The following is a 24637-nucleotide window of genomic DNA, read 5'->3' on the forward strand; positions in this document are numbered from 1 at the left end:
TATGTGACAGGCTCGATGGCACAGCTGTGACCAAAGTGACTAGAGGATAAGGGAGATTTTGAATCTCTGCACACACTTTTGGACACTGGACACTTTTGGATTGTGTGAGGGCCACTGATATCTGAGCGCTATGTGACAGGCTCGATGGCACAGCTGTGACCAAAGTGACTAGAGGATAAGGGAGATTTTGAATCTCTGCACACACTTTTGGACACTGGACACTTTTGGATTGTGTGAGGCCCAATGAATATCTGAGCGCTATGTGACAGGCTCGATGGCACAGCTGTGACCAAAGTGACTAGAGGATAAGGGAGATTTTGAATCTCTGCACACACTTTTGGACACTGGACACTTTTGGATTGTGTGAGGCCCACTGATATCTGAGCGCTATGTGACAGGCTCGATGGCACAGCTGTGACCAAAGTGACTAGAGGATAAGGGAGATTTTGAATCTCTGCACACACTTTTGGACACTGGACACTTTTGGATTGTGTGAGGCCCACTGATATCTGAGCGCTATGTGACAGGCTCGATGGCACAGCTGTGACCAAAGTGACTAGAGGATAAGGGAGATTTTGAATCTCTGCACACACTTTTGGACACTGGACACTTTTGGATTGTGTGAGGCCCAATGAATATCTGAGCGCTATGTGACAGGCTCGATGGCACAGCTGTGACCAAAGTGACTAGAGGATAAGGGAGATTTTGAATCTCTGCACACACTTTTGGACACTGGACACTTTTGGATTGTGTGAGGCCCACTGATATCTGAGCGCTATGTGACAGGCTCGATGGCACAGCTGTGACCAAAGTGACTAGAGGATAAGGGAGATTTTGAATCTCTGCACACACTTTTGGACACTGGACACTTTTGGATTGTGTGAGGCCCAATGAATATCTGAGCGCTATGTGACAGGCTCGATGGCACAGCTGTGACCAAAGTGACTAGAGGATAAGGGAGATTTTGAATCTCTGCACACACTTTTGGACACTGGACACTTTTGGATTGTGTGAGGCCCACTGATATCTGAGCGCTATGTCACAGGCTCGATGGAACAGCTGTGACAAAAGGGACTAGAGAATAAGGGAGATTGGATTGCTTTTAAAAAAGCAGTTTGCAGAGCATTGGGTAAACAGCAATGCCAGCCTGTCAGGAAGCCTTAAAAGGCGGCCCAACAACCAACACCACTGATACACCACAATATAGCCTCCCCTTGCACTGCACACACAGTGACTGGTGTGTTGTGCAGGCCAAATTGCTAGCAGCAGAAGCAGTTTTTTTTTCTTCTCAGCAGGACAAAAAAAAAAAATTGGGATTGCTTTTAAAAAAGCAGTTTGCGGAGCAGTGGGTAAACAGCAATGCAGGAATGTTAGGAAGCCTTAGAAGGCAGCCCAACAACCAACACCACTGATACACCACTATATAGCCTCCCCTTGCACTGCACACACAGTGACTGGTGTGTTGTGCAGGCCAAATCGCTAGCAGCAGAAGCAGTTTTTTTGTCTTCTTCCCTGCCTAACGCTCTCCCTACAGAATCAGCAGCAACCTCTCCCTATACTGAGATCGGCAGAAGTAAGATGGCGGTCGGCGTGCACGCCCTTTTATACCCCCTGTGACGCCCACCAAAGCAAGCCAATCACTTGCATGCCCTTCTGAAAGATGGTGGTGACCCCTGCCTATGTCATCACGTTGCCCACAGTGTCCGTGGATCCTGATTGGCTGAAAAAGAGCGCAAAACAAACTTTTGAAACGCGACTTTGGCGCGTAAGTCGCCGACCTCGTGGCCGACCTCATCCTAGGGTCGGGTTTCGTTTCATGAAACCCGACTTTGCCAAAAGTCGGCGACTTTTGAAATTTTTCGACCCGTTTCGCTCAACTCTAGCCAGGAAGGAATTTTTAAGTCTGTCTTTTTATTCCTACCAAGCAATGTAATCAGTTAGTTCTGCTCAAGTTCCTTATAGCTTACCCATGAATTACCTTTTCCTGTTTGTGAAATATTATCCAATCACTAAAAACTAAACATATGTAGTAATATCACATCCATAACTGTTTTGGCTCACCAGGTGCTGTGGATCCTCCAATCTCAAGGTCCAGTTGGGCAAACGGGCGTCGGTGCAGCAGGCAGATGAGGTACACAGGAAACAGGTTGTAGACGTACTGTAAGCCATAGACAGACAGGAGACTGAGAAGCAGGTAGCAAAGTAACAGGAGGCTGCAGGCAGACAGGAGATCGGGAAGGAGGTAACATAGTAACATAGTAACATGGTTAGTAAGGCCGAAAAAAGACATTGGTCCATCCAGTTAAGCCTATAAAATTCTGTCAGAATAAATCCCCAGATCTACTTCCTTCTAAAGAACCTAACAATAACTGTAAGATACAATATTGTTACGCTCCAGGTAGACATCCAGGCCTCTCTTGAACCCTTCGACTGAGTTTGCCATCACCACCTCCTCAGGCAGGGAATTCCAGATTCTCACTGTCCTAACAGTAAAGAATCCTCTTCTATGTTGGTGGAAAAACCTTTTCTCCTCCAGACGCACAGAATGCCCCCTTGTGACCGTCACCTTCCTTGGTATAAACAGATCCTCGGAGAGATATTTGTATTGTCCCCTTATATACTTGTACATGGTTATTAGATTGCCCCTCAGTTGTCTTTTTTCTAGACTAAATAATCCTAATTTTGCTAATCTCTCTGGGTATTGTAGTTCCCCCATCCCCTTTATTAATTTTGTTGCCCTCCTTTGTACCCGCTCTAGTTCCATTATATCCTTCCTGAGCACCGGTGCCCAAAACTGTACACAGTACTCCATGTGCGGTCTAACCAGAGATTTGTACAGAGGCAATATAATGCTCTCATGTGTATCATGTATATCCAGACCTCTTTTAATGCACCCCATGATCCTGTTTGCCTTGGCAGCCGCTGCCTGGCACTGGCTGCTCCAGGTAAGTTTATCATTAACTAGGATCCCCAAGTCCTTCTCCATGTCAGATTTACCCAGTGGTTTCCCGTTCAGTGTGTAATGGTGATATTGATTCCTTCTTCCCATGTGTATAACCTTACATTTATCATTGTTAAACTGCATCTGCCACCTTTCAGCCCAAGTTCCCAACTTATCCAGATCCATCTGTAGCAGAATACTATCTTCTCTTGTACTGACTGCACTACATAGTTTTGTATCATCTGCAAATATCGATATTTTACTGTGCAAACCTTCGACCAGATCGTTAATAAATATGTTGAAGAGAATAGGTCCCAACACCGACCCCTGCGGTACCCCACTGGTCACAGTGACCCAGTTAGAGAATATACCATTTATAACCACCCTCTGCTTTCTATTACTAAGCCAGTTACTTACCCATTTACACACATTTTCCCCCAGACCCAGCATTCTCATTTTGTGTACCAACCTCTAATGTGGCACGGTAGCAAACGCTTTGGGAAAATCAAGATATACCACATCCAATGACTCACCTTGGTCCAGTCTACAGCTTACCTCTTCATAAAAACTGATTAGATTGGTTTGACAGGAGCAATTCCTCATAAACCCATGCTGATATGGCGTTAAACAGTTATTCTCATTGAGATAATCCAGAAAAACATCCCTCAGAAACCCTTCAAATATTTATCAACAATAGAGGTTAGACTTACCGGCCTATAATTTCCAGGTTCACTTTTAGAGCCATTTTTGAATATTGGTACCAGTCCTGTGGAACAGACCCCGTCGCTATAGAGTCTCTAAATATAAGAAATAATGGTTTGTCTATTACATTACTTAGTTCTCTTAGTACTCATGGGTGTATGCCATCCGGACCCGGAGATTTATCTATTTTAATCTTATTTAGCCGGTTTTGCACCTCTTCTTGGGTTAGATTGGTGACCCATAATATAGGGTTTTCTTTGTCTCTCGGCATTTCACCTAGCATTTCATTTTCCACCATGAAAACCGTGGAGAAGAATATGTTTAATATATTAGCTTTTTCCTCATCATCTACAACCATACTTTCCTCACAATTTTTTAATGGGCCTACACTTTCACTTTTGATTCTTTTACTATTGCTATAGTTGAAGAACAGCTTGGGATTAGTTTTACTCTCCTTAGCAATGTGCTTCTCTGTTTCCTTTTTGGCAGCTTTAATTATTTTTTTAGATAAAGAATTTTCCTCCTTATAGTTTTTTAGAGCTTCAACGGTGCCATCCTGCTTTAGTAGTTCAAATGCTTTCTTTTTACTGTTAATTGCCCCTCTAACTTCTTTGTTTAGCCACATTGGGTTTTTCCTATTTCTTGTCCTTTTATTCCCACAAGCTATAAACCTCTTACAGTGCCTATTAAGGATGTTCTTAAACATTTCCCATTTAGTTTCTGTATTCTTATTTCTGAGGAAATTGTCCCAGTCAACCAGATTAAGGGCATCTCTAAGCTGGTCAAACTTTGCCTTCCTAAAGTTCAGTGCTTTTGTGACTCCCTGACATGTCCCCCTAGCGAAAGACAAGTGAAACTGTACAATATTGTGGTCGCTATTTCCTAGATGCCCAACAGCCTGCAGATTTGTTATTCTGTCAGGTCTGTTAGATAGTATTAGGTCTAAAAGTGCTGCTACTCTGGTTGGATTCTGCACCAATTGTGAAAGATAATTTTTCTTGGTTATTAGCAGAAACCTGCTGCCTTTATGGGTTTCGCAGGTCTCTGTTTCCCAGTTAATATCCGGATAGTTAAAGTCCCCCATAACAAGGACCTCATTATGGGTTGCAGCTTCATCTATCTGTTAGGAGTCTGATTTCTTCCTTCCCTATGATGAAATCTAGACCCTTACATGCTGCAGTCTCCTGCGTTTCATCTGCGGTAGAGGAGAGTGCCTTGCGGCAACTCTCTCCAGAGTCTAAGTCCTCTGTTCCCTCCACTGAGCATGCTCATGGAACGAGCTCCCATTGGAGTTCGGGAGTCACATGATCGGGTCCTGTGTCTAATCCTATTGGCTCCTCCTGGAGCCTTGGAGACTTCCGGAAGGTCCCGTTTGGTATAAAAAGCGCGCATGGCTGTTCCGCCATGCGCTAGTATTTCATCAAGAAAAGGAAGAAAGGTCCAGCTCCAGAAATGCAAAATCCAAGATTTTTATTGTATCATATTTAAAATACATTCATGGCTGCTTGTGATCAAGTAACGGCAACAAAGTTCACCGAATGGGGATATTCTCCAGGTCTCTGTACGCGTTTCGAGCACAAGTGCTCTTAGACTCAGAGTAGCTACTCTGAGTCTAAGAGCACTTGTGCTCGAAACGCGTACAGAGACCTGGAGTATATCCCCATGCGGTGAACTTTGTTGCCGTTACTTGATCACAAGCAGCCATGAATGTATTTTAAATATGATACAATAAAAATCCTGGATTTTACATTTCTGGAGCTGGACCTTTCTTCCTTTTCTTGGAGTCCTTCATACGTCCTGGCAGAGACGTGTCCGTGCTCAGAGCTTTTCAATAGTTCTTACGAACCTACAAGAGGTGAGCTGAAATTTATCTTTTTCAGCTAGTATTTCATATTTGCTGCTGTATGTATGGTGATGGATACTTGGACTGGTGACTGACTTATTAAGAAACCCCTTCCCTCTGATAATACAATTGTGTGAGTGTTTGGGTTCAGCCAGTAGCAGCGCTAGCGCCAGCACGCATATGCTCCATCTTGCTCAGCAGCTTAGCGTCTGCATTGCGCCAGCGTTATTGCAGCGCCTTGCCAGCGGCTCAGTTTTTGCCGCGCTGCAGTTGCAGCTTTCTCTGAGTCCGCAGTTGCGACGCTTCGCACCTTATTTGACGGTAGGTCTAGACGGAGTAGTCCTGCTGTTTAAGGCTACTCTATGACCGCGAATACCGCGGCTGTATTGCTGTGTGTCTGTGACTCTGAACAAACTCAGCTTTTAATTTGAGCTTATTTGCCTGCAGCTCTGTGAGTGTAACAGAGCTTGCTTTTGTGCACTGGGTGCCGTCTAACCCTTGTGCACATTACCGCCTTGTGCTCTGCCTCTCTAGCAGCGATTTTTCCATCCACCGCACGGTGGACCCTGGGTGGCGAAGGCACTTTATTTATTTTTTATTTAGTGTCTTCTGCCATTCCTAACACTACCTGCCTTAGTAGTAAACTTTCCATGATTTCTGTTATATTTGGGGGTTTGTAACAGACCCCAAAGAGAATTTTGTTACTATTTTTCCCTCCATGTATTTCTACCCATATGGACTCGACATCCTCATTCCCTTCGTTAATATCTTCCCTTAAAGTGGACTTTAGACCAGACTTTACATAAAGACAAACCCCTCCTCCACTCCGATTAGCAGAGGTACTGGAGGCTGCAGGCAGACAAGAGGCTGCAAGTGCACGAGAGGTGGCCTTGAACCTAAGTAACAAGGTGTAAACTAAAACATTCTAAAATCCAACTATTCTTAAGAAAAGAAAATAATTAGTGAGAAATAAATTGTAAAGTTGCTTGTATTTACAAACACTTTGGAATTTTACCCAATTATGAAATGTCTTTAACATGACATTTTTTCCACTTGATGAACCTAACATAAAAAGAATAATGAAAACAATAATGGAAGATTTGATTTTTTTTCATTCCACACAAAATTGTTTTATTTTTGCATGTTTAATATATTATGTGGCAAATTAAGTGGTGCAGTTGAAAAATAAAACTTGTCCTATAAAAAAAACAAGCATTCATATGGATAAGTTGAAAGAAAAGTAATCAGGCTCTAAGAAGGTAATAATGACAAAAAAAATGAAAAAGAAAATTAAAATTAGCTGAGTGTCTAAGATGTAAAAACTTTTGACTCTGGGTCCCTAGACTTCTTTAGGTCAGTCTTTGATCACAGTCTTAATGCTCAAATGATCAACCAACCCTTTGTTTAAAGATGACCCGATCCTAAATGATATTGTTATAAATTTATATTATATAAAAAGATGGAAGATTATGGAAGAAATAACCAGTTTAGTATCCAAAACCAAATTTAGCTATCATATATTACCCTACAAGTAGTGTGAAAATTGTAATATTACTATTTTGAGGATAAAATAAAAGTATAATTAAAAAGCTTCTGCAATATGGTCACTGCAGGAACTCACAAGCAATGGATAAGCAATTTTCACATCATGTTTTATCTTATGTTTCGTGGCTACATCAACTCTTAATGGGGTTGCCCGGTCTTAAGCTAAAAGTCTGCAGTTACTATGTGAGGATTCTCCAGTACTGGCACCATTCCAACTAGACTACATCCAGCTCCTCTCAATACACTTGCATTGAGTAATGCCCAATACGGTCTAGTTTGCATGTATGCACATTGCATACTTGCTGTCATGCTCCTGCCAACATGTAGCTTAAAGGGAATCTGTCACCCCATCAGGGGCTTATCTACAGCATTCTGTAATGCTGTAGATAAGCCCCCAATGTAACCTGAAAGAGAAGAAAAATTAGTTAGATTATACTCCCACAGGGGTGGTCCGGGTCCGGCTTTGGTCCAATGGGTGTCGCGGTCCGGTCTGGCGCCTCCCATCTTGTAGCGATGACGTCCTCTTCTTTGCTTCCCATCGTGGCTCCGGTGCATGCGTACTGCTCTGCCCTGTTGAGGGTAGAGCAGAGTACTGCAGTGCGCAGGCGCCGGACCAGGTCAGAGAGGTCCGACGCCTGCGCACTGCAGTACTTTACTCTGCCCTCAATAGGGCAGATAAAGTACGCCTGCACCGGAGCCGCGACGGAAGCAAAGAAGAGGACGTCATCACTACAAGATGGGAGGCGCCGGACCAGACCAGGACATCCTCTGGACCCGAACCGGACCCGGGGTTAATATAATCTAACTCGTTTTTCTTCTCTTTCAGGTTATATACAGCATTACAGAATGCTGTCTATAAGCCCCTGATGGCGATGCCGGCAGCTGATAGCCCAAAATTGGGGTGACAGATTCCCTTTAAGACCGGACAACCCCTTTAAGTCTGCACTCCTGCAAAACGGGATATGGGTGTATGTGCTAACAGCAGCATTATCTATAATAATGCAGACGGAGTTACAATATGCTCTGACATACATCATTTCATGTACGACTATTGAAGGCGGTTCCAAGACGTAGTAGACTACAGCTCGCTGATACAGATGAAAATGCTCCGCAACAGAACACATGTTGACTCCATCTGCATCATTACTGTCAATGGCCCTGTCAGCGCATAACCCAAATCCCATTTTGAGGGGTTTCAGACATAAGCCCCAATGCAGCCACTGAACATTGGAGAAAACGCTATGTGAACATCGCCTCCACAGAGAAATAGAAGCATGAAACAGTTCTTATTGAAAGGAATTGACTTTTCTAATGTGATTGAATGTGCAAGATCCTCCATAACAAAATGCAATATACATAGCCCCCTGGCTGACGGCTGAGGAATCAGAATGATGCTCTAATATGTGGTATAAGATGGAAGTTATATGGGGATATTGTGTAACCATCATCTGCCATGTGAATAGATAAAGCATTGATTTCAATTTACAGTGAGAAACACAAACAGTGAGAAACACAAGACATCAAGGGAAATGAAGCGTCAGCTCTTGGAACATTCTGAGGGCAGTACCAGCTTCAGACATTAAGTTCAGCTCCCACAGCCGTGTATTTCATCACCACAATATAAGTTTCCATAACAACAAATCAGATTTGCAGCTATAACTACCATGTCTTCGAATGCAGTAAAGAAATCCCAAAAATAAAATGTGCTGTGATTGTTAACATGAATTCTAATTTATTTGTTATCATTATAACTTGTTGTATAACTTTTGTGCTAATCTCTCAATAGTATGACATTACAGCACAGATTCACAGATGATTCTTTTTGTGAGGTTGAACATTTCACTAATGTTTTACTTCAAAGAAAGTATAATTTGTGATCCCATGCTGTGATCTATTTGTCCTTATATTTTCCCCACGCCCCTGGCCAGGAGTTGTTGATTCTATTCTAATCTATTGATTAAGGCTATGTGCACACGTTCTGGAATTGTCTCGGAAATTTCCGCGGGAACTCCTCAACTCCCTGCTGCGGGAAATACAAAAGAATTCCGCATGTGTAATTCCCGCGTATTTCTCGCGTTTTAGCTAGCGTTTTGCAAGTGTAATTAGCTTGCAGAATACAAGCGTTTTCTAAGGCTGGTTTCACATTTGCGTTAAAACAACGCTGCGCCCTGCGTCGTTAAGCCCCGCCCCGAGCCGGCTCCCTGCCCGCCCCATCCGGGATCACCGCCTACTTTCGCATTTGCACGCATGCGATCGGCGCACCCTATCTTTAGCATAGGGTGCGCAGATCATGCGCTGCCAGTGTGAAAGTAGCGTGCTGCGCACTTTTGACGGTGCGCCGTGCGCGCCGAAATGCAGCATGTTGCATTTCGGCGCGCACGGCGCACCGTCAAAAGTGCGCAGCACGCTACTTTCACACTGGCAGCGCATGATCTGCGCACCCTATGCTAAAGATAGGGTGCGCCGATCGCATGAGTGCAAATGCGAAAGTAGGCGGTGATCCCGGATGGGGCGGGCAGGGAGCCGGCTCGGGGTGGGGCTTAACGACGCAGGGCGCAGCGTTGTTTTAACGCAAATGTGAAACCAGCCTTAGCGACCTGTAGCATCATTTGGAAAACTGATTGACAGGTTGGTCACACTTGTCAAACATAGTGTTTGACGAGTGTGACCAACTTTTTACTATTGAGGCTGCCTCTGCAGCATCAGTAGTAAAAAGATATAAAGTTAAAAATAATAAAAAAATAAAAAATGGTGGTTTTCTCACCCTCCGACGTCCCGCGCAGCATCCCCGATCCTCGTGATGCTCCCGGCAAGTCGATCCCAGAGATACCGCTACGTCATCAAAGGTCATTGTCCCAAGGCATCACTGGGAACGGGAGTTGGAGGGAGCACCGCTGAGGCCTGGGGGCGTTGCGTGGGACACCGGAAGGTGAGAATATCACGATTTTTTATTTTAACTGTATTTTTTTTACAGGGATATGGTACCCAGGGCCTGGAGGACAGTCTCCTCTCCTCCAGATCCTGGGTACCATCCGCACATTTTCTGCTTACTTTGTGCATGGTGGGCATAGCCACATGCGGAAAGTAAGTGGAACAATGCTTTCCTATGTGTGCGGAATTCCCGCGATTCCACACAAAGAATGGGCATGCTGCATATTTTTCCGTGATGCGATTTTTCCACGGAAAAAAACGTAGCATTAGCACAGCATGTGCGGAATGCCATTGAATGCAATGGCTTGCTTATTTTATGCGTTTTTGCAGCGTTTTCGCGGCAAAAAAACACGGCAAAAATGCATAAAATCCGCTGGATTTAAATGAGCTTTTTTTAGTGAGAAAAGCCCTTTAACTGAGGCAACTGAGGTCTGTAATTCTTTGGATGATATTTTGTGACCTCTTGGATGAGTTATTGCTGCGCCCTTGGGGTAAGTTTGGTCGGCCAGCCACTCCTGGGAAGGTTCACCTCTATTCCATGTTTTTGCCATTTGTGGATAATGGCTCTCACTATGGTTCACTGGAGTCCCAAAGTTTGAGAAAGGGCTTTATAACCTTTTCCTGACTAATAGATCTTGATTACTTTGCTTCTTATTTGTTCTAGAATTTATTTGGATCGCAGGACAATGTCTGGCTTTTGATGATCTTTTGGTCTACTTCAGTTTGTCAGGTGTGTCCTATTTAAATGATTTCTTGATTGAGAACAGGTGTGGCAGTAATCAGGCCTGAGTATGGCTGTCCTGTCTTCATTAAATGAACGGGATTCATATAGCTTAACAAGCAGCTAAACCACTATACCGGGGTCCAATAAGGGAGACTGTAATTGAATCTGTGGTTTATTGAACGTAGGTATATAGATGGTGAAACTACAATACAAGACAGATACATAGAATCAGTGCTGTGTCCATAGGAATACACAGTATACATAGGCATACACAATCTGAACTACTAGCTGAACGGGGGAACTAACTAAGCTGACTAATATGAGAGATAGGAATGTATAGAGGGAACATGTCACGTACCATCGATGCTGACACAGGGGGAGTAGAGGATGAGGTGCTTCCAGAATGCAGACTTGATAGAAAATGGCAGACAGAAGAGAAAAAGGGGGCTGGAATAGGCCATGGTACTTTGCAAACTTACCCAGGATGCATTGGGAATTAGAGGGAAAATGAATCAGGAAATACAATGCCTAATAACATGAAGCTATGACTTTGGCCACTAAATGGAGCCAAAAACACTAAACATTAAACTATAGAAATCTGAACATTCTATACATACACCAATCATTGTATGTGTCATGATCCCAGTGCGGGTTTGACTCGCACATGTGGGGTTATTGTCTGGAACCAGTGCTGATGACTGGCATTTCTGGGGTTAAAGGTTGTGATCCCAGTGCAGACTTACCTGCACACCTGGGGCTTATGATTGTGGCCTCTCCCTGGTTCTGGGAAAGCTTCTTATAGCCTCAGGACACTCCCACTCCCAAGCCCCAGGTGTGCAGGTAAGCCTGCACTGGGATCACAACCTTTAACCCCAGAAATGCCAGTCATCAGCACTGGTTCCAGACAATAACCCCACATGTGTGAGTCAAACCCGCAATGGGATCATGCTTCCTGATGGGCTTCCTGCTGTGGAGACGAGCGACGCTTTGACGCGGGCGGGAGGACGTCAGGATCGCCTCTTCTGACAGGTAAGTAGCGACCCCCGACCCCTGCGATCTTGCTGGTGAGATCTGCCTGTGTGGCAGCTCACTAGCGACCACTTAGCGATGCACCAGCGATCCTGACCGCGTCATATCGCTGGTCGGGATCACTGGTGCATCGCTAAGTGTGACAGTACCTTAAGTCTATCCATGTGCATGCAAAAATTGAAGAGGGATCCATTTGTTTGTCTCTTGGGATGAGCAGCAGGATAGTCGCATGTATGGCCAATGCAACTTGCAACTTGGTCAATAAAACTTGATTAGTTTCCATAGGTTACAGTACTTTTTAAATTAGCAGGATGCTATTTGTCTTGTTATCATGTCTGGAACATTGGGCTCACAGAGTTCTATTGATCTGCTTCAGTCAGCCAGCTCTGCCACCACTAGCAGATGTTTTCTCAGCAATGACATAAATATATTGATTGCCCTGTACAAAGGTAATTTAAACACCAGTGTCAGCTGTCAGCATCTTATAAATGGCTTGTAGCTGTCAGTATGTAATCTTCATGAAGTTGGAGAAAACGTTTTTTATATTCTTTCTGGAGAAGTTTCTAAATATTACATATAGTATATACAACAGTATAAAATGTTAAAAGGATCATGCAAAAGTATAAAAAAACACAGATTCCATTCAGCAGTGAGCATAGCTAAGAAAATTAATATTAACAGTATTTTTATTGGAAGGATTTGGTAGAACTATTATTTCAATAATTGAATCTCTACTTATTTTTGGCCTAGGAGTCCATTGGGCGGTTTTATCTGTGATTGACAGCCTTTCTTAGTGATAATACAATACACTGGACTCCTCAGCCCAAAACAAGCTGAGATTTAGAAAAATGAAAAAGAAGTTATATTGAATCTATTCTCATAAAACTATGGGGCCAATTCATTAAGACTGAAGTTGTACACATCAGTCTTAATGAAAGGAGGTACCAGAGTAAGATGCAACAATGGATTAAGAAGAGCATGCCACTTAATGAATTGGGTGGATCTTACACATGCCGCGCGCCTCCTCTCTGAGTTTTCTGGTGAAAGTTGTACCATTAGAATGGAGTAACTTTTCATCAATTAGACTGGTGGACATAGCTACGCTCCGTCCTGCCCATGTTCCACCAATTTTGGCAAAGCTTAACAGAACTGGCGTCAAAACAACTAAAGTTACAATTTTTTGTGCAACTTCTGGGTTTCACAAAGATGTTACGACTTTTTAAAGTATTTTACACAAGAATTATGCCACAAACACCTTAAATAGTAACCATTGTCTTAATTTTTATTTCATAATTCAATGATACAACTTGAAAATAAGCAATTTTGCTTTTAAATTCCTATTTTGCATCTGTTTTCTCTCAGAAAGGAAATGTAACATCAACTGTTCTTCACTGTCCTATTAAGGGAATAGAAGAATCCAGGATATCTATAAACAGAAAGATAGTGAGGAAACACTTAGCTAACCTAAATGAATTCAAGTCTCCAGGTCCAGATGAATTACACCCCAGAGTACTGAAGGAGATAGCAGAAGAAATTTTTGAACCCCTCTCCATAATCTATGAAAATTCTTGGAGAACAGGAGAAGTGCCAGAAGACTGGAGAAGAGCAAATGTTGTTCCTATCTTCAAAAAGGGGAAGAAGGTGGACCCAGGCAACTATAGGCCGGTGAGTCTGACTTCTATACCAGGAAAGATCTTTGAACAAATTATTAAACAACATGTATGTCAGTACCTGGATAAGAATGAAGTGATTAAACAGAGTCAGCATGGGTTTGTAACTAATAAGTCTTGTCAGACTAACTTAATTTCCTTCTATGATGGAATCACTGATTTGGTGGATCAAGGAAATGCTGTAGATATAGTATATCTTGACTTCAGCAAAGCATTTGACAAAGTCTCTCATACAATCCTTATTGAAAAAATGACTAGGTATGGAATGGACAAGGCAACTGTTAGGTGGATTCATAACTGGCTTAGTGATCGGACCCAAAGAGTGGTCGTAAATGGCTGCACATCCAGTTGGAAGAATGTCTCAAGTGGGGTACCACAGGGCTCTGTCCTGGGCCCTGTATTGTTCAACATCTTTATCAACGATTTAGATGAAGGAATTGAGGGTAAACTGATTAAATTTGCTGATGGCACAAAGCTAGGAGGGATAGCTAATACTAAAGAAGAGAGAGAGAGGATTCAAAAAGATATAAATAAACTGGAGAAGTGGGCAGCAACTAACAGAATGGTTTTTAACAGGGAGAAATGCAAAGTACTACATCTGGGCAATAAAAATGAAAAAAGCATATACAGAATGGGAGGAATAGGGCTAAGTGACAGCACATGTGAAAAAGACTTGGGTATACTAATAGATCACAGACTGAATATGAGTCAACAGTGTGATGCAGCAGCAAAAAAGGCAAATGCAATTCTAGGATGTATTAACAGAAGCACACAGTCCAGATCACGTGAAGTCATTATTTCCCTCTACTCCTCTTTGGTCAGACCTCATCTGGAATATTGTGTCCAGTTTTGGGCACCACATTTTAAAAAAGACATCAACAAACTGGAGCAAGTTCAGAAAAGAGCGACCAGAATGGTGACCGGTCTGCAAACCAACCCTGTCTTATGAGGAAAGGTTGCAGAATTTGGGAATGTTTAGTTTGCAAAAGAGAAGACTGAGAGGAGACTTAATAGCTGTCTACAAATATCTAAAGGGCTGTCATATTGTAGAAGGATCAACTTTATTCTCATTTGCACAAGGAAAGACTAGAAGCAATGGGATGAAACTGAATGGGAGGAGACACAGATTAGATATTAGAAAAAACTTTTTGACAGTTAGAGTGATCAATGAGTGGAACAGGCTGCCACGAGAAGTGGTGAGTTCTCCTTCAATGGAAGTCTTCAAACAGAGGCTGGACAGACATCTGACTGGGATGATTTAGCGAATCCTGCTTTGAGCAGGGGGTTGGACCAGATGGCCCAGGAGGTCCCTTCCAACTCTACGATTCTATGATTCTATGATTCTATGACTCTATATCTTATTAGAGAAATCTGCCTCTTTCTCCTCCAGGACTGATCTTTCATTGTCAAAATTCTCAATTCAAACACGGATTTTCCCGGGGATTGGGAAGTTGTTTTACAGCCACCCACTGCCTCATCTGAGCAAGTTCTCCATCCTCCTGTTGAAGTCATACCCACTTGTCACGGGATCTCCCCAGGGTGCATACTCAGGGCGCCATCTGGATCTGATCATGCGTGGTCACCATTGTCCTGGCGGAATGACGGACCTCAGGGATCTCATTAGCCTTCAGCTCTTCATCCCGGCTGGGTCCAGGTCACTCATGTGTCACTCTGGATAGGGCGTTGGCGCATGTGTTCTCAGCTCCTCTTCTATAGGCGATCTTATAATGGTAAATAGCCATCCGGGCCACCCATCACTGCTCCAGGGCCCCTAGTTTCGCTTTTTCCAGGTGGGCTAAGGGATTGTTATAGGTGCACAACAAGACTTCGGAACCAGACAGATACTCAACAAACTTATCAGTCATGGTCCACACAAACGCCAGCAGCTCTAGCTTGAAAGAACTGTAGTTGTCTGGATTTCACTCAGAATCATGGAGATACCGACTCACATAGGCTATCATAGACTTCCGTCTGTGTGAAGGATGAAAGGTTGGGAGAAGTCTGCATAGGCCAGTATGCTTCAGTTAGAGCCATCTTCAGTGCCTGGAACAATTCTTCCTGGCTGTTTCCCCACTGTATAGTCCTATTCTTTGCACCAGATGGTACTCCTTTCAATAACTCTAGCAATGGGTCAACAATGCGAGTGAAGTTCTTCACAAACTGGTGATAGTACCCAGTGTGTCCCAGGAAGGCCCGGACATCCTTCACAGGCTTCGGGGTGGGCCAGTCCTGCACTGCTGCAATCTTTTCACGCAATGGTCTCACTCCTTCAGCGGAGACGACATGTCCTAGGTAGTCAATCTGTGTGCGGAAAAGGTGACTCTTCCGAGGCTTCACTTTCAGACCGTGCTTCTGTAAACTACTCAACACTTGTTCCAACCTTTGCAGATGTTCCTCAAAAGTGGCTGCATAAAAAATGATTTTGTCCAGGGAGATGAGGGTGGCCTCGAAGTTTAAGTCTCCCAGACATCTCTCCATCAGTTGCTGGAAGGTCCCGGGAGCGTACACAAGGCCGAAAGGCATCCGGTTGAATTCGAACACCCCCATAGGCAATATGAATGCTGTCTTCGCCCGGTCATGCTCGGATATGGCACTTGCCAATACCTGCTGGCCAAATCCAATGATGAGAAGTATTTCACGTTCCCCAGAGCAGACAAAGATTCTTCAATCCTTGGCAGTGGATACGAGTCTCGCACGGTGCAGACATTCAGTTTCCAATAGTCTACGCAGAAACGCAAAGTCCCGTCCTTCTTTCATACAAGTACAATGGTGGAAGCCCACGGGCTTTGACTCTCTTGGATAACTCCATTCTGCAGCATATGTGTCAACATCCCCTTCACCTCCTGGTACATTTGTGGTGGGATCTGTCGATATCGTTGCCTAATGGGTGTGGCATTCTCTGTCAGAATCTCAAGGGTGATTGTACACCCAAAATCATCATCATGATGGGCAAACACGTCCTGGTACCGCCCTAGCAGGGCCTCCACCTTTTGAACTTGTTGCAGTGAGAGCTCTTAGTTTAGCCCACATCTGTTCCAGGATTCGGCGCCCCTCTTGCAGCTGGTGGAGCTCTGGTTCAGGGGACACGTTTACGGCCACTGTCCAAGGATCTCCCTGTTTCACTGTCAGATGGACAGCCTTCGGTACTATCAGCTCTTAAGGCATGCCCAGGAATTGCACTACTTCACTCTTGGGCAGAAGCGTGAGATTGCCGTCCCCAAGATTGACACACCGTACTGGTACATTACCGTCATGAACAGTGGCTAACGTTCGCGCAGTGAGGAGCCCTGGAGGTAGCTGCTCAATAAAAGCTTGTTCTATTTGAACTTCGACTCCTTCTAGAGGGGTACAGGCTCGAATGGGCAGAGTAAGCAAAGTCTGTCATGGTGGTAAAACAAGGTTGGTTGTGGCCGGGATGGTCACCTTGCCCAATGTCTTTCCCTCACTCGAGGTCTCTTGGGCCTGCCCCACCTGGATCAGCTGTTGAAACACTTTCCGTTGAGGGGTGCGAGGGCTCCACCGATTCAAAAACACATCTGCCGGTTCATTGATCAGGAGTCTTCTGAGTTCCTTGAGTATGTTCATCCCTAGAGTCACAGCAGGGCCTCTGCCAGGGTCTCCAGTGGTCAACATGACTCCTTTCTTGTCTACATTTTTGCAACACTAGATGATATGCATCCAGACCACCCCTGTGACCAGGATGGGCAACTGATTATCAGCAGTCAATTTGATCACTGGGCCCAATTCAAGCCACATCGTCTTGGGGAATTGACTTCTGAAGTAAGTCTCAGGCATCGTGGTCACTTGCGAGCCCATGTCAATCAAACAGCAGACGATCCGACCGTCCCAAACAACAGGAATCAAGGAAACTAACCTTGCGGGACTTCTTGCTCTCCTTCTTGACTGATCTGGCTCTGGGCACCGTCCCTCAGCCACGGAGCCTCCTAGTTTAACGGACGGCAGTGAAGGGGTCTTCCTCATCGTGCATATCCTCTAGCAAAATGTCCAATGTCCCCATAGTTGTAGCAAGTGGGTTATTCTTCCGTGCGAGACGTTCTCATCTTCCGCTGAGACTCAGGACCAGTGCTGCCTCCAGAGGGGTTCGGATGTGTCGAAAGTGTCTTTCTCGGATCAGACCACTCCTCTCGCATGTCCTAGATCTCTTTCCGAAGCTATCTCACCCAGCTTGGTTTGGTGCCCAGTGGCACAGATACCTCCCCACTCCAGACCTTCCCTGCCGTGACTGTCAACCCTGCTCTTACTCACGCATACACACTTCGCCTCCAACTTCTAGAAAGGTCATGCATGGAGTTACCTGCAAGCGTTCTTGCAAGGCCTGTTTTAGCAGCGCATCCCTAAGGCCTGCAACTATCTGATCTCGCATCACTGTATCAGGAGGGCCAACACCTATGCCTTCTCGCTTAGCAGTTCCAGCGTGGATCTCCAACAGTGCGTTCATGTAGTGGATCACGGTCTCCCCCTCTCTTTGAACCCAGTTGAACAAGCGCATGCGCAATTCTCCAACATCTGTGGGGTTTCCGTGCATTTCTTCCAGTATTCGCAGCACCTTGTCAAAAGTGTCTCATTCGTGGGGGAGCCAGAGCATGATGGAACTCCTTGCCTCCCATCCAGGGCCATCATGGCAACCTCTGCCTCCAGTGCGGGGGTCATGTGGTGCATCTTCAACATTCCCCTGATCCGCTCAGTCCAGTTCCATAGCAGAGTGTTGCTCCCTGTAAATTTTGGGACTGCACAACTCTGTTCACAATCTCTGCGGGTGGAAGCAGGGATGCTCGGGCTTGGGCCTGCGTTGTTACGGTGCTCAAGGGACGGAGCACTCACTTCTCCCTGCCACACACTGTCTGCTCCCGCCAATTCTGACTCCTTCTGTGCATGCTCAGGCTTCCCCAAGTTAGCCACGCCCCCTGTCATCAAGTGCAAAGGTTGGTCCAGTTCCTTAAGCTTTCCCCCGGACAACAGAGGAGACAGCCCCGACAGTTCCGCACGCAGCACAAGAAAGGTACCCCTAGCCCGGTCCTTCAGCTTACATATATACACTGCACAGTACCACTCCTCCTGTCCTGTATATATGCACTGCACAGTACACTCCTCCTGTCTTGTATGTATACACTGCACAGTACCACTTTTCCTGTCCTGTATATACACTGCGCAGTACTCTCCTCTTGTCTTTTATGTATACACTGCACAGTACCACTTTCCCTGTCCTGTATATATACATTGCACAGTACCACTCCTCTTGTCCTGTATATATACACTGCACAGTACCAATTATGTCCTGTATATATGCACTGCACAGTACACTCCTCCTGTCTTGTATGTATACACTGCACAGTACCACTACTCTTGTCCTGCATATATACGCTGCATAGTACAACGTCTCCTTTATATATATATATATATATATATATATATATATATATATATGCTGCACATTACCACTTCTTCTGTATATATACACTGCACAGTACCACTTCTCATGTCCTGTATATAGAATCATAGAATCATAGAATCATAGAATCGTAGAGTTGGAAGGGACCTCCTGGGCCATCTGGTCCAACCCCCTGCTCAAAGCAGGATTCGCTAAATCATCCCAGTCAGATGTCTGTCCAGCCTCTGTTTGAAGACTTCCATTGAAGGAGAACTCACCACTTCTCGTGGCAGCCTGTTCCACTCATTGATCACTCTAACTGTCAAAAAGTTTTTTCTAATATCTAATCTGTGTCTCCTCCCATTCAGTTTCATCCCATTGCTTCTAGTCTTTCCTTGTGCAAATGAGAATAAAGTTGATCCTTCTACAATGTGACAGCCCTTTAGATATTTGTAGACAGCTATTAAGTCTCCTCTCAGTCTTCTCTTTTGCAAACTAAACATTCCCAAATCCTGCAACCTAGTATATAAATACCTAGTATATAAATACCTAGTATATAAATACCAGTGTATAAATATATACACTGCACAGTACCACTCCTCCTGTCCTGTATATGTTTCCTGCACAATACCATTTCTGTCCTGTATATATACACAGCGCAGTACAACTCCTCCTGTCCTGTATATACACTGCACAGTACCACTCCTCTTGTCCTATATATATACTGCACAGTACCACTTCTCCAGTCTTGTATATATACACTGTGCAGTACCACTGTTCCTGTCCTGTATATAAACATTGTATATTGTATATTCCTGTCCTGTATATAAACATATAAACATTCCTGTCCTGTATATAAACATTGTAAAGTACCACTTCTCCTGTCCTTTAGATATACATTGCACAGTACCACTTCTCCTGTCCTGTATATATGCACTTCACAGTATACTCCTCCTGTCTTGTATGTATACACTGCACAATATCACTCCTCTTGTCCTGCATATATACGCTGCACAGTACAACTTGTCCTTTATATATATGCTGCACATTACCATTTCTGTATATATACACTGCACAGTACCACTCCTACTGTCCTGTATATGTACCCTGCACAATACCATTTCTGTCCTGTATATATACACTGCGCAGTACAACTCCTCCTGTCCTGTATATACACTGCACAGTACTACTCCTCCTGTCCTGCATATATATGCTGCACAGTACAACTTCTCCTCTATATATACGCTGCACATTACCACTTCTGTTGTCCTGTATATACAGTGTACACTGCACAGTACCACTCCTCCTGTCCTGTATATGTACCCTGCACAATACCATTTCTGTCCTGTATATATACACTACGCAGTATAACTCCGCCTGTCCTGTATATACACTGCACAGTACCACTCTTCCTGTTATATATACTGTATATATATATATATATATATATACATATATATATATTGCTCAAAAAAATAAAGGGAACACTAAAAGCTGGATCAGCATGTAAATTGTTCCCTTTATTTTTTTGAGCAGTATATATACGCTACACTACAGTACCGCTCCTCTTGTCCTGTATAGGTGACATTGGACATTAGGAAGGGTCAATATTGGTTTAGTATTTTCAATATTACTATGGACAAATAAAAATAAAATATTGGAAAAGCTGTTTAAATGGATTATCCCAAGTTACCCCCTCTCCTCTGGATAGTGGATTTCTTTCCAATTGCTGGAGATCCGACTGCTGGGACCGCCATGATCCAGAGAATCAGAGCTCTGTAGAGCACCATGTAAATGCAGCTGTGGTCGATCATACGCACTGTGGTGCCATTCACATGTGGCTCTTCAAAAAATTCCTATTAGGAGAGTGAGGGGCACGACAAAGTAAAGCAAAGTAAAGCAAAATTCACTGATCGGGTGTGGGGAGTGTTATAGTATGTGGGCTGGTGGGGTTTGTGAGGCAGGGCTGCTTTTTTGTACCAGTCTGGCCCTGCCTAGAGGTCATTCTTAGGCCGCAGTTGCAATTGCAGCCAATCAGTACACCCCAAATCCGGATCATGGTGGCACCAATGGGTGACAAATGGACATGCCTCCCACTGTCGGACAACTTAGGCCTGTTTCACGTTTCCGTTTTTTAACGTCAGTCACAATCCGACATCGAGGCGGATTGACGGATCTGCCAAAAATGTGAAAAAGCGGATGAAACAGATCCTTTTTTGACGGATCTGCTATACGGATCCGTCAAAAAACGGATCCTTGTCATTCGTTACATCCGTTTTTTGTCATCCGTTAGATCCATTTTTCGACGGATCTGTTTTTCCACACCTCCCAAATGGGATGCTCCCAAACATGATTGGCTACTGGAAAATGATCCCAAATGTGATTGGATACTGGAAACTACTGGAAAACTATATATAGGGTGTTTTAACACCACATCTTTGAAAGGTTGTAGAGCTAGTGGCAGAGATGGAAGGAGTTATAGCGAACACTGTAAGCATATGTGCGGACATTGATTTAAAGTGCAATCGTTTGGCAATGATTGCTCGGCACAAGGAGGAAACAAGACTGCACATCCTGCGCCGACGAAGGAAGAGACGTCAGTGGATTCATCCTATCAATGCACAGCGATTGACCCTTGGTGTATTTTCTACTCTTTATCTTGAATTGAGGAATAACCCAGAGAAGTTCTTTAATTATGTGCGGCTGAGACAGGACCTCTTTGAGATTTTGGGGAAGCATGTTGGAGCTCAAATCCAGAAAAGGGACACATACTTGAGGTTTTCAATATCACCGGCGGAGCGTCTGATGGTGACCCTTCGGTAAGTTACCTTTTTTTAAATGTTTTCTGATTCTGCAGACTTCTAGTGTCATATTGTTTCTGGTAGTTTGTATTAAATTGCTTTTTTCCCCTTTTTTTAACAGATTCCTGGTAACTGGAGAATCCTTTTCTTCCCTCCATTACCAGTTCCGGCTGGGGATATCTACAATATCTGGAATAGTCCACATATCTGCCAGGCATTGTGGGATTGTCTACAGGAGGAGTACATCCCACATCCAACACAGGAAAGGTGGCTGGAGATTGCTGACAACTTTCAAGAAATATGTCAGTTTCCTAATTGTGTTGGTGCAGTGGATGGGAAGCACATAAGGATTGTGAAACCCGTTGGATCCGGATCTGAATATTTAAATTATAAGAAATTCTTTTCAATTGTACTGATGGCAATTTCTAACTCAAAATGCAAATTCATCGCAGTCGATATTGGTGCATATGGTCGATCAAATGATTCACAGGTTTCCAAGATGTCTGCAATGGGGCGTCATTTATATGGAGAAAATTTTCAATTCCCACCTCCAAGACCACTCCCTGGAACCACAGGCCCACCAATGCCGTCTGTGTGTGTTGGTGATGAAGCATTTCAACTGTCTAAACATCTTCTCAAGCCATACGCGAGTCATGGATTGACGCAAATGAAAAAAAATCTTCAACTATCGCTTAACCAGAGCGCGAAGAGTGGTGGAGTGCGCTTTTGGGATTTTAACTGAAAAATGGTGAGTTCTGTTAACTGCTATGAAATTGAAAACTGACACTGTGGATGAGGTGGTGAAGGCGTGTGTGATCCTGAACAATTTTGTCATTTCAAAGGAACCAGTTTCCATTGAGGAAAATCTGTGTGAAACAACCTTGTGGGATTATCAACAGACAAGTGTTCAGAGTACTCTGTCAGTTTCAAAAATGAGGGACACATTTGCTGACTACTTTCTCTCACCAGAAGGAAGACTTGACTGGCAAGATGACATGGTTTAATTTTTTTTATTTTTTTTTTAAGATTATACCAAGGTTCCATTTTTTTTTTATAACAAAAACTTTGGAATTTTACCTTTTTTGTTTCTTATTTTTGGTACCTTTACACCAAATTTGTTTACCAAAAGTTGTGTATGTGACCTGTACACCTCATGTGTACTTTGACCCTTTTTGTACCTTTTTTACCAAAAAATTGTGTATGTGACCTGTACACCTCTTGTGTACTTTGACCCTTTTTATACCTTTACCAAAATGTTGTGTATGTGACCTGTACACCTCCTGTGTACTTTGACCCTTTTTATCCCTTTACCAAAAAGTTGTGTATGTGACCTGTACACCTCCTGTGTACTTTGACCCTTTTTGTACCTTTTTTACTAAAAAGTTGTGTATGTGACCTGTACTCCTCCTGTGTACTTTGACCCTTTTTGTACCTTTACCAAAAAGTTGTGTATGTTTTTAACTTTTTAAAATCTTTTAACCTAACAGTACAAAAAAGGAAAGACAATAAAATTCTTTTGAACAAAAAACTTTTATTAACAATTTTGTATAAAGTTACAACTGACGGTACTGTTGGGTGGAGATATCATTGGAGGGGTTAACAGGGTTGACCGGGAGTGAGGTTGGTGAGGATCAGAAGTGGAAGGGGGGTGGAAAACATGAGGTTGGGATGGGAGTTGATGGACAGAGGAGGTTTGTGGGTGCATTGAAGGTGTGTTGGGGTGGGTACGGTGAGGTCATCGGGGAGTAATGCAATGGGGAAGGAAGGTACTGGGAAGAATGGAATGGGGAAACATGTAATGGAGAAGGAGTGGTAGAAGGATGGATGGTAGGAGGATGGACAGTGGAATGAGAAGGTTATGGAGTAGGTAGATGGGTAGGTTGGGAGGCCTGTGATATTGCAGTCACTAGAGCATTGTGGCAGCCTTCCATCACATTCATCTGCAGGTGAGGATTTAGATTTTCCATGTGCCGGACCACTGATTGAAAAAAAATATGTCTCGCCGTCGGGTTTGCCTCTGAATGCATCCTCTCCATATAACTTCTGAGTTCCATGATATTTTGATTTATCATGTTTAACCCAGAAGTTATTTGTTGCCCGAAAAGTTTGATGGCATTCTGGAAGGATACATTTAGATTCAGAAACTCTGAAAATAACAGCCTTTCCTGACCTCTCAGATGCTGCCATCCTGAACCAAAAGTTGGTAGAGATGTTGCAGCAGTGTCAGAGGGGTGGGGTAAAGGGTAATCTAAATCGTCAGCTGCAGCTTCATGTGATTAAGACTGTCCTGCTGCTCCAGTGCTTGTGGATGGGACAGAGGGACAAGACAAGAGGGAAGGTACAGTGGGATCGGGTACCTTGACATAGTCCCTGGTGGCGGTCTCCGAAGGGATCCCTCCAGAGGGAGCCAACTTAGAAGCAGGCTCCTGAGTGCTGCAGATGGTGCTGTAAAAGAGAAAAAAAATATATATTAATATATAGATATTTCATTGGCCTTGCTGAAGGAAAAAAATAAGGTTAAACATGTAAACATTTTTACTTCAGAAATGGTGTGTGGAATATTTACCTTCTGCTCACCATCGTCGACCAGAGGAACGACAGGGCTCTGTAGTACTTATACCGGCTGCTCCTACGTCCTCCCGATCCACTCGGGGCCTGTATTTCCTTGTTGAACTCCCTCTTGAAGCGATCCCTGAGTGACCGCCACCGCGTGATAACCCTGTCACCTGTAAAGTGAAAACACAAAATGGTTAGTATTCAACACTTTACATGCTGTAACATAATTGAAATCTGAATACTTACGCGCTTTATCCTGGGCCCTCTCACAGCGGCTCCGGCTCTCGCACCTCATTGATAAGGGTGTCCACATTCAATAATGCCCTTGTCGGACTCTGTGTCGGGAGCACACTGTGAAACCTGCGAAAGATAAAAAAAAGTAAATGTCACGGCCACGTGTGTCTAAACGCAGCGGTTACCGCAAGGCGAACCCATAACACACGTGACCCTGGATACAGCGCCTCCAGTGGCGAATTTAAATAAAAAGGGGGAACCTGGGAAACATT

The 24637-nt window shown here is 43.9% G+C and overlaps 1 protein-coding gene across 2 annotated transcripts in view; it reads left to right on the forward strand.

Annotated features, from left to right (window-relative positions):
* Positions 1 to 24637, forward strand: part of LOC141084338 (prolactin-releasing peptide receptor-like) — a 351060-nt gene that overhangs the window by 268277 nt on the left and 58146 nt on the right. The gene's annotated exons all lie outside the window — the stretch shown is intronic.

Source organism: Dendrobates tinctorius, unplaced genomic scaffold (genome assembly GCF_039654945.1).
Source record: "Dendrobates tinctorius isolate UK_male_01 unplaced genomic scaffold, ASM3965494v1 ptg000022l, whole genome shotgun sequence".
Classification (NCBI taxonomy): domain Eukaryota; kingdom Metazoa; phylum Chordata; class Amphibia; order Anura; family Dendrobatidae; genus Dendrobates; species Dendrobates tinctorius.